Source organism: Oncorhynchus gorbuscha, unplaced genomic scaffold, assembly GCF_021184085.1.
Source record: "Oncorhynchus gorbuscha isolate QuinsamMale2020 ecotype Even-year unplaced genomic scaffold, OgorEven_v1.0 Un_scaffold_5203, whole genome shotgun sequence".
NCBI classification, from domain to species: domain Eukaryota; kingdom Metazoa; phylum Chordata; class Actinopteri; order Salmoniformes; family Salmonidae; genus Oncorhynchus; species Oncorhynchus gorbuscha.
The window spans coordinates 15616-25892 of NW_025749060.1; the positions used below are offsets into that span (position 1 = coordinate 15616).

At 53.0% G+C, this 10277-nt stretch overlaps 1 pseudogene; it reads left to right on the plus strand.

Moving 5' to 3' along the window:
* The first annotated feature begins 2307 nt into the window (after nucleotides 1–2307).
* On the plus strand, nucleotides 2308–2954 carry LOC124028989 (annotated as a pseudogene).
* Nucleotides 2955–10277: the final 7323 nt, after the last annotated feature.

The window sequence follows — 10277 nt, forward strand, 5'->3', positions numbered from 1 at the left end:
CCCAGATGGCCATATTGACAGGGTTAAAGTTCTCAGATGGCCATATTGACAGGGTTAAAGTTCCCAGATGGCCATATTGACAGGGTTAAAGTTCCCAGATGGCCATATTTACAGGGTTAAAGTTCCCAGATGGCCATATTTACAGGGTTAAAGTTCCCAGATGGCCATATTTACAGGGTTAAAGTTCCCAGATGGCCATATTGACAAGGTTAAAGTTCCCAGATGTGGCCATATTTTACAGGGTTAAAGTTCCCAGATGGCCATATTTACAGGGTTAAAGTTCCCAGATGGCCATATTTACAGGGTTAAAGTTCCCCAGATGGCCATATTTACAGGGGTTAAAGTTCCCAGATGGCCATATTGACAAGGTTAAGTTCCCAGATGGCCATATTGACAAGGTTAAAGTTCCCAGATGGCCATATTTACAGGGTTCAAAGTTCCCAGATGGCCATATTTACAGGGTTAAAGTTCCCAGATGGCCATATTTACAGGGTTAAAGTTCCCAGATGGCCATATTGACAAGGTTAAAGTTCCCAGATGGCCATATTGACAAGGTTAAAAAGTTCCTGCCCGTATTTATTCCCATGAATGTGAAATATGACACATTTCCATTGAGTGTGTGTGTGTGTGTGTGTGTGTGTGTGTGTGTGTGTGTGTGTGTGTGTGTGTGTGTGTGTGTGTGTGTGTGTGTGTGTGTGTGTGTGTGTGTGTGTGAGGTGTGAATGGGCTGGTGTGTGTGTGTGTGAGTGAGTGAGTGAGTGAGTGAGTGAGTGAGTGAGTGAGTGAATGAATGGGCTGGTTGTCCCAGTTCTCCAGGGATCTAATGATTGCCATATGGCCTTGCTTCCTCTTTTCCACAGACTCTTTAGCCAAACCACACACACAAACACACACCCCTCTTTCCATTCTTTAGCCAAAACGAGCTCAAACTTTGCACAGCCATGTCTGACATTACACTCACCTCAAACACACACACACACACACCAGATGTGAATACTTTAATACATTACATTCTTGCGCTGCAGAGAAGGATAGCTGCCATGCTACGGGTTCCTTGTGTGGCGTTTTAACACTGATCTTAAATCTTTTTGTTTTGTTTTGTATACATCAATTTTCCCCCATAATTTCCTATCAACAAAAACAACTTCTGGACATCAGTGATCACTAACCTCGGTTTGGAGTTGGCGGCTGAAGATGTTCACTCCACAAAATAATTCATTCAAAATGCTATAGAACGTATCAGACCAAAGAACAGAACTCTACGGGACAGAATTATAGAACGTATCAGACCAAAGAACAGAACTCTGCGGGACAGAATTTATAGAACGTATCAGACCAAAGAACAGAACTCTACGGGACAGAATTATAGAACGTATCAGACCAAAGAACAGAACTCTACGGGACAGAATTATAGAACGTATCAGACCAAAGAACAGAACTCTACGGGACAGAATTATACAACATATCAGACCAAAGAACAGAACTCTACGGGACAGAATTATACAACATATCAGACCAAAGAACAGAACTCACGGGACAGAATTATAGAACGTAAGATATCAACAGGACCTGAAGAACTGTCATATCCTGTCATGGCTGAACAATGCACACATGACTGTGTCATAAAAGGCTGAACAAAGACATGGATAACATAGATCTATGCATCGGGCAAGACCGAACAGCAGCTCGGGGTAAGGTAAAAAAGGAAAGAAATGGGAAGTGGGAAGTGTGTGAGTCTCTTTGACACCAAGACAGCACTCAACGAGCTACATAGGGCCATAAGCAAACAGAAAATGCATATCGAGATGGCGCTCCTAGTTTGCTGGCGGGTTTTAATTCAAGGAAACTTAAACCGTTTTACCTAATTTCTACCAGCATGCCACTTGTGTAACTGGACTGTTTCACATGCACAGATTGTTCTGTGTTCTTTTTTATTTTTATGATGTGGAAACAATGTTGATTCAACCAGTTTTTTCCCCACACAGATGATATTATGGGCCTATTAGACTATTCGACACTGACACAACGCTGCAAAATGGCAGAACATCTTGTGCTATGCTAACCGTAAAAATGTGCTATGATAACCTTAAAATGAGCTATGATAACCGTAACTCGTTGTGATCTGCATGTCCACAGTAAGAAGTCAACAAGCCTTTAGCGCTCCCTACAAGTGTCACTCAGAACACCTACTACGTGACTCATCTGCTCTCAAACAGCAGCCAATCGGTTCCTCGGTTCCCTCACGACGTCACGGAGGGCCCCTCGTTGAAACTGACCGCGACCTGAAGATGATAGAGGGCGTGAGGCGAGGACAACGTCCCGAAAAACAAGGACAAGGAATCTCCTCCAATAAAAATGTTGAATTCGCTCACATTACTCCTGGAAAAAGTGTTCTTCCTCACTCACCTCAATGCCTTCCGACCCAGTTTGTTGTTTTCAGACACAGACAGAGCGAGGGAGAAGAAGAGAGTTACACATCACTGCGAGAATGAGGGGTGGAGAGAGAGAGTCCCGGATACCTCCGCCGGGGCCGCACTCCCAGAGTCCATATACCAACGGGGAGACTTGCTAGAAGTGCCCCCGGACTCTATTCACTCATTTTGGCATCTATTTAGGAGACAACCGGGTGGCCCATCTGATTCGGATATCTTGCCACTCTTTACAACGGACACGCGTTCAATCCAGGTGATGGTGACAAACAAACGCTTAGTTCTCGGAGTTTTATCCAAGAGCGCCAGCATCCGGGTGGATACCGTTGAGGACTTTGCGTATGGAGCATCAATTCTGCTGAACGCTATGGACACTACCGTGCAGAAACGACCGTTGGATGGCGAAGAGATCGCGAGTAGAGCGGAGAAACTGGTTGGGAAGATACCGTACAGCTTGCTTTGGAATAACTGTGAACATTTCGTTATTGCCGGTATGGCATTGCAATCAGCATTCAGACTGACAAGGTAACATATTGATATTGGCCTAGACTTGGCTATTTCTTTAATGTTTTTTATACGCACGGACATATTGAAGAGGCTATCTCTCTGAAAGCTATATATTCCAATGTTAAACGAGCTGCAAAATGATAACGGAGTTTTCCTAAAATAGGCCCACCGCGCTGGTACAGACGTCAATTCGATTTATATTCTAGAGTTGGTTTAACGTAACATCATTGAAATTACGCGTAAACAACGATGATTCAACCAGTGTGTGCCCAGTGGGACATTTAAAAGATGCCTAAAAGTGTTTGATTACACATTTGGTGTGCGTCCCGTCTACGCGATTGGTACTGTTGCGCGCTGGTGAGTTTTCACAGAGCGACGCTGCAGGACTCTCTGTAACTAGCAGAATCAAAACATGAAAATATTCATTTATAGATTAATTGAATTCTGTGAACTAGTAATTGCTGGTTTAGGTGATAGGCCTATCTGCCTTGATACAAAAAGTGAGTTTACTTAGAATTTGATTAATCTCAAGCCAAATAGGTTAAAGTGGTCATTAGCCTATTTTACTCAGTGAGCAATGCTAAATGATGCGCGTCAATATGGACCAATAGGTTTATAGAGCAGACAATGGTCCGTCCCAAATGGGACCCTATTATCTAAACTGTTTGGGAAAAAGGGTTCTTCGGGCTGTCCCCATAGGAGCTGTCCCCATAGAGCTGTCCCCTGTCCCCAGCTGTCCCCATAGGAGCTATCCCCATAGGAGCTGTCCCCATAGGAGCTATCCCCATAGGAGCTGTCCCCATAGGAGCTGTCCCCATAGGAGCTGTCCCCATAGGAGCTGTCCCAATAGGAGCTGTCCCCATAGAGCTGTCCCCATAGGAGCTGTCCCCATAGGAGCACCCTTTTGGGTAGCAGATAGAATCCTTTTGTAGAATATGGAACCTCGAAAGGTTCTACCTAGAACCAAAGTGGGTTCTTCAAATGGTCCTCCTATGGGGACAGCCAAATCACCATTTTAGGTTCTAGATTGCACCTGTTTTTTCTAACAGTGTAGACAGGGCTAATGTAGGGCCCCGCTCTGGGCTAATGTAGGGCCCTGCTCTGGGCTAATGTAGGGCCCTGCTCTGGGCTAATGTAGGGCCCCGCTCTGGTCTAATGTAGGGGGCTCTGGTTTAAACAAGGGCCCTGCCTGGTTTAAACAAGGGCACTGCTCTGGTCTAATGTAGGGCCCCGCTCTGGTCTACTGTAGGGCCCCGCTCTGGTCTACTGTAGGGCCCCGCTCTGTTCTAATGTAGGGCCCCGCTCTGGTCTAATGTAGGGCCCCGATCTGGTCTAATGTAGGGCCCCGCTCTGGTCTAATGTAGGGCCCCGCTCTGGTCTAATGTAGGGCCCTGCTCTGGTTTAAACAAGGGCCCTGCTCTGTAGGCCCCGCTCTGGTCTAGATTAGGCTCTGGTCAATGTAGGGCCCTGCTCTGGTCTAATGTAGGCCCTGCTCTGGTTTAAACAAGGGCCCCGCTCTGGTCTAATGTAGGGCCCCGCTCTGGTCTAATGTAGTGCCCCGCTCTGGTCTAATGTAGGGCCCCGCTCTGGTTTAATGTAGGGCCCTGCTCTGGCCTAATGTAGGGCCCCGCTCTGGTCTAATGTAGGGCCCCGCTCTGGTCTAATGTAGGGCCCTGCTCTGTTTAAACAAGGGCCCTGCTCTGGTCTACTGTAGGGCCCCGCTCTGGTCTAATGTAGGGCCCCGCTCTGTCTAATGTAGGGCCCCGCTCTGGTCTAATGTAGGGCCCTGCTCTGGTCTAATGTAGTGCCCTGCTCTGGTCTAATGTAGGGCCCCGCTCTGGTCTAATGTAGGGCCCCGCTCTGGTCTAATGGGGCCCCGCTCTGGTCTAATGTAGGCCCCCGCTCTGGTCTAATGTAGGGCCCCGCTCTGTTCTAATGTAGGGCCCCGCTCTGGTCTAATGTAGGGCCCCGCTCTGGTCTAATGTAGGGCCCCGCTCTGGTCTAATGTAGGGCCCCGCTCTGGTCTAATGTAGGGCCCCGCTCTGTTCTAATGTAGGGCCCTGCTCTGTTCTAATGTAGGGTCCCGCTCTGGTCTAATGTAGGGCCCCGCTCTGGTCTAATGTAGGCCCTGCTCTGGTCTAATGTAGGGCCCCGCTCTGGTCTAATGTAGGGCCCCGCTCTGTTCTAATGTAGGGCCCTGCTCTGGTCTAATGTAGGGCCCCGCTCTGGTCTAATGTAGGGCCCCCGCTCTGGTTTAAACAAGGGCCCTGTAAACAAGGGCACTGCTCTGGTCCAATGTAGGGCCCCGCTCTGGTCTAATGTAGGGCCCTGCTCTGGTCTACTGTAGGGCCCCGCTCTGTTCTAATGTAGGGCCCGCTCTGGTCTAATGTAGGGCCCCGATCTGGTCTAATGTAGGGCCCCGCTCTGGTCTAATGTAGGGCCCCCGCTCTGGTCTAATGTAGGGCCCTGCTCTGGTTTTAAACAAGGGCCCTGCTCTGGCCTAATTTAGGGCCCCGCTCTGGTCTAGATTAGGGCTCTGGTCTAATGTAGGGCCCTGCTCTGGTCTAATGTAGTGCCCTGCTCTGGTCTACTGTAGGGCCCCGCTCTGGTCTAATGTAGGGCCCCGATCTGGTCTAATGTAGGGCCCCGCTCTGGTCTAATGTAGGGCCCCGCTCTGGTCTAATGTAGGGCCCCGCTCTGGTCTAATGTAGGGCCCCGCTCTGGTCTAATGTAGGGCCCTGCTCTGGTTTAAACAAGGGCCCTGCTCTGGTCTACTGTAGGGCCCTGCTCTGGTCTAATGTAGGGCCCCGCTCTGGTCTAATGTAGGGCCCCGCTCTGGTCTAATGTAGGGCCCTGCTCTGGTCTAATGTAGTGCCCTGCTCTGGTCTAATGTAGGGCCCCGCTCTGGTCTAATGTAGGGCCCCGCTCTGGTCTAATGTAGGGCCCCGCTCTGGTCTAATGTAGGGCCCCGCTCTGGTCTACTGTAGGGCCCCGCTCTGGTCTAATGTAGGGCCCTGCTCTGTTCTAATGTAGGGCCCCGCTCTGGTCTAATGTAGGGCCCCGCTCTGGTCTAATGTAGGGCCCCGCTCTGGTCTAATGTAGGGCCCTGCTCTGGTTTAAACAAGGGCCCTGCTCTGGTCTACTGTAGGGCCCTGCTCTGTCTAATGTAGGGCCCTGCTCTGTCTACTGTAGGGCCCCGCCTGGTCTACTGTAGGGCCCCGCTCTGGTTTAATGTAGGGCCCTGCTCTGTTCTAATGTAGGGCCCCGCTCTGGTCTAATGTAGGGCCCCGCTCTGGTCTAATGTAGGGCCCCGCTCTGGTCTAATGTAGGGCCCCGCCTGGTCTAATGTAGGCCCCGCTCTGGTCTAATGTAGGGCCCTGCTCTGGTTTAAACAAGGGCCCTGCTCTGGTCTACTGTAGGGCCCTGCTCTGGTCTAATGTAGGGCCCTGCTCTGGTCTAATGTAGGGCCCCGCTCTGTTCTAATGTAGGGCCCTGCTCTGGTTTAAACAAGGGCCCTGCTCTGTCTACTGTAGGGCCCTGCTCTGGTCTAATGTAGGGCCCCGCTCTGGTTAATGTAGGGCCCCGCTCTGGTCTAATGTAGGGGCCCCGCTCTGGTCTAATGTAGTGCCCTGCTCTGGTCAATGTAGGGCCCCGCTCTGGTCTAATGTAGGGCCCCGCTCTGGTCTAATGTAGGGCCCCGCTCTGGTCTAATGTAGGGCCCCGCTGGGCTAATGTAGTCCCTGGGTCTAATGTAGGGCCCCGCTCTGGTCTAATGTAGGGCCCTGCTCTGGTTTAAACAAGGGCCCTGCTCTGGTCTAATGTAGGGCCCTGCTCTGGTCTACTGTAGGCCCCGCTCTGGTCTACTGTAGGGCCCCGCTCTGGTCTAATGTAGGGCCCCGCTCTGTTCTAATGTAGGGCCCCGCTCTGGTCTAATGTAGGGCCCCCGCTCTGGTCTAATGTAGGGCCCCGCTCTGGTCTAATGTAGGGTCCCGCTCTGGTCTAATGTAGGGCCCCGCTCTGGTCTAATGTAGGGCCCCGCCTGGTCTAATGTAGGGCCCCGCTCTGGTCTAATGTAGGGCCCTGCTCTGGTTTAAACAAGGGCCCTGCTCTGGCCTAATTTAGGGCCCCGCCCTGGGCTAATGTAGGGGCCCCCGCTCTGGTCTAATGTAGGGCCCCGCTCTGGTCCAATGTAGGCCCCGCTCTGGTCTAATGTAGGGCCCCGCTCTGTTCTAATGTAGGGCCCCGCTCTTAATCCAATGTAGGGCCCTGATCTGGCTCCATTGTAGGGCCCTGCTCTGGTCTACTCTTAGGCCCCGCTCTGGTCTAGATTAGGGCTCTGTCTAATGTAGGGCCCGCTCTGGTTCAATGTAGGGCCCCGCTTTCTGGTCTAATGTAGGGCCCTGCCTGGTCTAATGTAGGGCCCCGCTCTGGTCTAGATTAGGGCCCCCGCCTGGTCTAATGTAGGGCCCTGCTCTGGTCTAATGTAGGGCCCTTTCTGCCCAATGTAGGGCCCTGCTCTGGCTTAAACAAGGGCCCTGCTCTGGCCTAATTTAGGGCCCCGCTCTGGGCTAATGTAGGGCCCCTGCTCTGGCCTGCTACTGTAGGGCCCCGCTCTGTTCTAATGTAGGCCCTTGCTCTGTTTAAACAAGGCCCTGCTCTGGTCTAATGTAGGGCCCTGCCTCTGGTCTACTGTAGGGCCCTTCGCCTGGTCTACTGTAGGGCCCCGCTCTGTTCTAATGTAGGGCCCTGCTCTGGTTTAAACAAGGGCCCTGCTCTGGTCTAATGTAGGGCCCTGCTCTGGTCTACTGTAGGGCCCCGCTCTGGTCTACTGTAGGCCCCCGCTCTGGCTCCACGTAGGGCCCCGCTCTGTTCTAATGTAGGGCCCCGCTCTGGTCTAATGTAGGGCCCCGCTCTGGTCTAATGTAGGGCCCCGCTCTGGTCTAATGTAGGGTCCCGCTCTGGTCTAATGTAGGGCCCCGCTCTGGTCTAATGTAGGGCCCCGCTCTGGTCTAATGTAGGGCCCCGCTCTGTCTAATGTAGGGCCCCGCTCTGTCTAATGTAGGGCCCTGCTCTGGTTCAATGTAGGGCCCTGCTCTGGTCTAATGTAGGGGCCCCGCTCTGGTCCAATGTAGGGCCCCGCTCTGTCTAATGTAGGGCCCCGCTCTGGTCTAATGTAGGGCCCTGCTCTGGTCTAATGTAGGGCCCTGCTCTGGTCTAATGTAGGGCCCCGCTCTGGTCTAATGTAGGCCCCCGCTCTGGTCTAATGTAGGGCCCTGCTCTGGTTTAAACAAGGGCCTGCTCTGGCCTAATTTAGGGCCCCGCTCTGGGTCTAGATTAGGGCTCTGGTCTAATGTAGGGCCCCGCTCTGGTCTAATGTAGGGCCCGCTCTGGTCTAATGTAGGGCCCCGCTCTGGTCTAATGTAGGGCCCCGCTCTGGTCTAGATTAGGGCCCCGCTCTGGTTCAATGTAGGGCCCTGCTCTGGTCTAATGTAGGGCCCCGCTCTGGTCTAATGTAGAGGCCCTGCTCTGGATTTTTAAACAAGGGCCCTGCTCTGCCTAATTTAGGGGCCCCGCTCTGGGCTAATGTAGGGCCCCGCTCTGGTCTAATGTAGGGCCCCGCTCTGGTCTAATGTAGGGCCCCGCTCTGGTCTAATGTAGGGCCCCGCTCTGTTCTAATGTAGGGCCCCGCTCTGGTCTAATGTAGGGCCCCGATCTGGTCTAATGTAGGGCCCTGCTCTGGGCTAATTTAGGCCCCGCTCTGGTCTAGACTTAGGGCTCTGGTCTAATGTAGGGCCCCGCTCTGGTCTAATGTAGGGCCCCGCTCTGGTCTAATGTAGGGCCCCCGTTCTGGTCTAATGTAGGGCCCCGCTCTGGTCTAGATTAGGGCCCCGCTCTGGTCTAATGTAGGGCCCTGCTCTGTCTAATGTAGGGCCCCGCTCTGTCTAATGTAGGGCCCTGCTCTGGTTTAAACAAGGGCCCTGCTCTGGCCTAATTTAGGGCCCCGCTCTGGGCTAATGTAGGCCCTGCTCTGGTCTACTGTAGGGCCCCGCTCTGTTCTAATGTAGGGCCCTGCTCTGGTTTAAACAAGGGCCCTGCTCTGGTCTAATGTAGGGCCCTGCTCTGGTCTACTGTAGGGCCCCGCTCTGGTCTACTGTAGGGCCCCGCTCTGGTCTAATGTAGGGCCCCGCTCTGTTCTAATGTAGGGCCCGCTCTGGTCTAATGTAGGGCCCCGCTCTGGTCTAATGTAGGGCCCCGCTCTGGTCTAATGTAGGGCCCTGCTCTGGTCTAATGTAGGGCCCCGCTCTGGATCTAATGTAGGGCCCCGCTCTGGTCTAATGTAGGGCCCTGCTCTGGTTTAAACAAGGGCCCTGCTCTGGTCTACTGTAGGGCCCCTGCTCTGGTCTAATGTGTGGGCCCCGCTCTGGTCTAATGTAGGGCCCCGCTCTGGTCCAATGTAGGGCCCTGCTCTGGTCTAATGTAGGGCCCTGCTCTGTCTACTGTAGGGCCCCGCTCTGTTCTAATGTAGGGCCCTGCTCTGGTCTACTGTAGGGCCCCGCTCTGTTCTAATGTAGGGCCCCGCTCTGGTCTAATGTAGGCCCTGCTCTGGTCTAATGTAGGGCCCTGCTCTGGCCCAATGTAGGGCCCCGCTCTGGTCTAATGTAGGGCCTCGCTCTGGTCTAATGTAGGGCCCTGCTCTGGTCTACTGTAGGGCCCCGCCTGTTCTAATGTAGGGCCCTGTTCTGGTCTACTGTAGGGCCCCGCTCTGTTCTAATGTAGGGCCCTGCTCTGGTTTAAACAAGGGCCCTGCTCTGTCTAATGTAGGGCCCTGCTCTGTCTACTGTAGGCCCCGCTCTGGTCTACTGTAGGGCCCTCCCCGCTCTGGTCTAATGTAGGGCCCCGCTCTGTTTCTAATGTAGGGGCCCCGCCTGTTCCAATGTAGGGCCCCCGCCTGTCTAATGTAGGGCCCCGCTCTGGTCACAATGTAGGGCCCCGCTCTGGTCTAATGTAGGGCCCTGCTCTGGTCCTACAATGTAGGGCCCTGCTCTGGTCTAATGGGGCCCCGCTCTGGTCTAATGTAGGGCCCGCTCTGGTCTAATGTAGGGCCCCGCTCTGGTCTAATGTAGTTTCCTTCTCTGATCTAATGTAGGGCTGCTCACAAATTCTGAAAGAATGTAGGGCCCCGCTCTGGTCTAATGTAGGGCCCCGCTCTGGTCTAATGTAGGGCCCTGCTCTGGTTTAAACAAGGGCCCTGCTCTGGCCTAATTTAGGGCCCCGCTCTGGTCTAGATTAGGGCTCTGGTCTAATTTAGGGCCCCGCTCTGGTCTAGATTAGGGCTCTGGT